The 2,848-nt window shown below is 43.6% G+C and overlaps 1 non-coding gene across 1 annotated transcript; it reads right to left on the reverse strand.

Moving 5' to 3' along the window:
• Positions 1-1,337: 1,337 nt before the first annotated feature.
• On the reverse strand, positions 1,338-1,426 carry trnay-gua. Its single transcript is given in 2 exon segments — positions 1,338-1,373; positions 1,390-1,426. It is a non-coding gene; the product is annotated as a tRNA-Tyr (tRNA).
• Between the last annotated feature and the right edge of the window lie 1,422 nt (positions 1,427-2,848).

Genomic DNA, 2,848 nt, shown 5'->3' on the forward strand with positions numbered 1-2,848 from the left:
TCGATAATCGGTCCGATTTAAAATTTAGAGACGAAAAATCGGAAATGCCTAAGTTTACCGCGGGCGGGGGCGTGCCCACCTGCAAAATTTAATCTCGGCGAACCCCACGGTCCGATAGCTAAATCCCCCGGAAGGGAGCGTACGCAGACGGACAAACAGACAGACAGACAGACAAAAAATGAATTATATAGGTTAGATTCTTAGGTTTTTTCGGTAAAGTCACGTAGGTAAGAACATTAAAAACATTAAAAAGTAAAATAAAATAAAAAATCACGACGTTTCGGAGGCAACACAAGCTTCCGTCTTCAGGTGGTACCGTCACAGCCACGACAGCTGTATCAAGTAAATGAGAGATTGCAGAAGCTGCCACTCCGTTTATATAATGGTTGGAGAAGGTGGTGGAGCAAGGGCCGCATACTTTTATTAATATGGTAAGGTGAGGCTTAAGACTAAGAATATACTGCATAACAAAGGCTGAGCCCACCGAGTTGTAGCAAAGGCTGAGCCTTTGTTATGGAGAGGTGCGGTTTGTGACTCAACCTGTAACAGGGAGACCACCACTAGACATGGTAAAACTGTGACGGTTGTCTGTCAAATAAGATGGGCAGATAAGTGTAGTTAAATCTTTTTTGCATGGTTAATCACATCTTTACAATGATTGCTCAGTTTGTAACCGTCATCACGGTTGAAATTATGTCTTTGTTTGTATATTTTTATAAGCAGTTGTCTTTAGAAGCTAACCCCCCTTTTTCTGATGACGACCGCTTGTGTTGAGATCGAAACGTCGTAGTTTTTTGTTATTTTTTTTACCTATCTACGTGACTTTACTGAAAGACCCAAAGAATGTGTATATAGATTTTAAAAATGTAGGCCAGAGTGTTATTGACTACTAATGTGTTGGAGTTTATTGTGAGTTGTGCAGCAATTGGCATGATGCTGCCAGTGGCGTAAATCGTCAGGGCACTCGAGGTCGCCGGTTGGATTCCATCTCAACGGCAGTTGAAACAATGGTGCTAAGTTGTTTTTTGCACAATCTTCCTCCGAGCCTTTGTTTATCCAGCAATAACAATGGCTCCAGCCGCAGTTAGTCTTTGATCGGCAGGTGGTGGGGTAAAGTGTGGTATTCCTCGACTTTTCGTCTCTATATAGTTGCCTCCCTCTCATAGCCTCTGCCACCGCCAGTGGCGTTTTCGCGAGCAATGTATTCTCCAGCAAGATAACATTTAGAAATGCCCGTGAGCAAGCAAGCGAATGAGGAAGAAAAATTAAAGACTGCATCTACACCTTTTTATTTTATATAAGGGGACTTTAAAAAAAAAATTGAAAAAATATTATCTTCCTTCGAGCCGGAGTCGAACCAGCGACCTAAGGATTTCAACCACAAAGCGACTACAGTCCTCCGCTCTACCAACTGAGCTATCGAAGGAGATGAGTGTCCAAGGAATTCAACTCGCATTATATCATTCACTTACGGGCAACACGTTTCATGTTTGCTCTTAATTTAAAACAATTTCACACACACTCGTGTGAAATACAGCGATCGTGATGAATACGTTATTTAAATTACTGGAGAGTCGCGTATAATCCACCTTTTATTTATTTTATTTTTCAATGGGGTGTTGGTCCCACTCGTTACGGCGCACGCCATTGGTTGATTCGCCGGAGTTGTTGTGTCGCGTTGTGTGGTTGGATGATTATGATCACGTGGTCACACCCCCTCCCTCCTTCTGATTCCGGAATAAACGGTCTTCCGGTAGCGGTAGAGACCAAATAAAACGCGACCACGCTAATGCAATTCGGGCCTTCTACCGAAAACGGAAGATCGCACCGGAAGATTCTACCGGTTCTGGCTCGTCTTGGAAGACGTCGAAAAAACGAGCGGCAGAGACGACGACGGCGACAAGGATGAGGATAAGGCGGGAATCTTTAACATTTGGACGGAATTGAAGCAAACACCGTTACGGTAAATACAGCAACGTTACAATGTTCTACCTCGCCACGTGTTAACTGATGAAATATTTGTTTCAGTTAGCGATCTTTTACCGCGTGCTTAACGCATTATTGTTCATTTTAAACGCGCAACTTCGATAAGGCGGCGTTCTCGCTCTCGTGCCCCGGGCCCGTGCCTCATCACCACGGGGAGAATACTAGGAAAGGCGCGTGGCTTTCCGCGGGGAAACTAGGCCGTGGGCGAACTCTTGAACGGAAACCCCTCGGGGCCATCCATTTAGTACGTACGCATGGAGGGGGGTTAACACAAATGTGTACGCTTGCGTTTGTGGGGTTTACTGACAATGTACGTACGCATAGGAAACGGGGGGTGTGGGGGTGAAGCCTCGATAATTTGTCTACATTGGCCTTCAAATTAGTTAGATAGTCCGGCGGTGGACTATCTGCTTGCTTAAACACGTTAATATTATTCATCTTTGATCGTTTCTGTTGGATTAATATCGGCGAACGCAGGTAAAAAGTGCGCGTGTGGACAGGGAGGGGGTCAAGCTTTGACAGATATTCTTAGGTTTTTTCGGTAAAGTCACGTAGGTAAAACATCAAAATTAATTAAAATAAAATAAAACAAAAATCTGTCATCTTTGACAGATGTTTGCGTGCGGACTAAATGGATGGCCCCCTACCGCGCGCAACGGGCATTTGCGATAAAGTAACGATATATATTAGCCGTCTTAATCTATCTTCTTTTTCTATGTGTATAAAAGGGAAATTTGTGAATGTGTGTGTTCGAAATGTTTAGCGTACTTCCCAACATGCTACAAACTTGAAATTTGGCATGTGGGTAGCTTCCAGACTGTACACAATTCGAAAAATATAAAAATAGACTTTTGTATTTGGG

Source organism: Callorhinchus milii, unplaced genomic scaffold (assembly GCF_018977255.1).
Source record: "Callorhinchus milii isolate IMCB2004 unplaced genomic scaffold, IMCB_Cmil_1.0 Scaffold252, whole genome shotgun sequence".
NCBI classification, from domain to species: Eukaryota; Metazoa; Chordata; class Chondrichthyes; order Chimaeriformes; family Callorhinchidae; genus Callorhinchus; species Callorhinchus milii.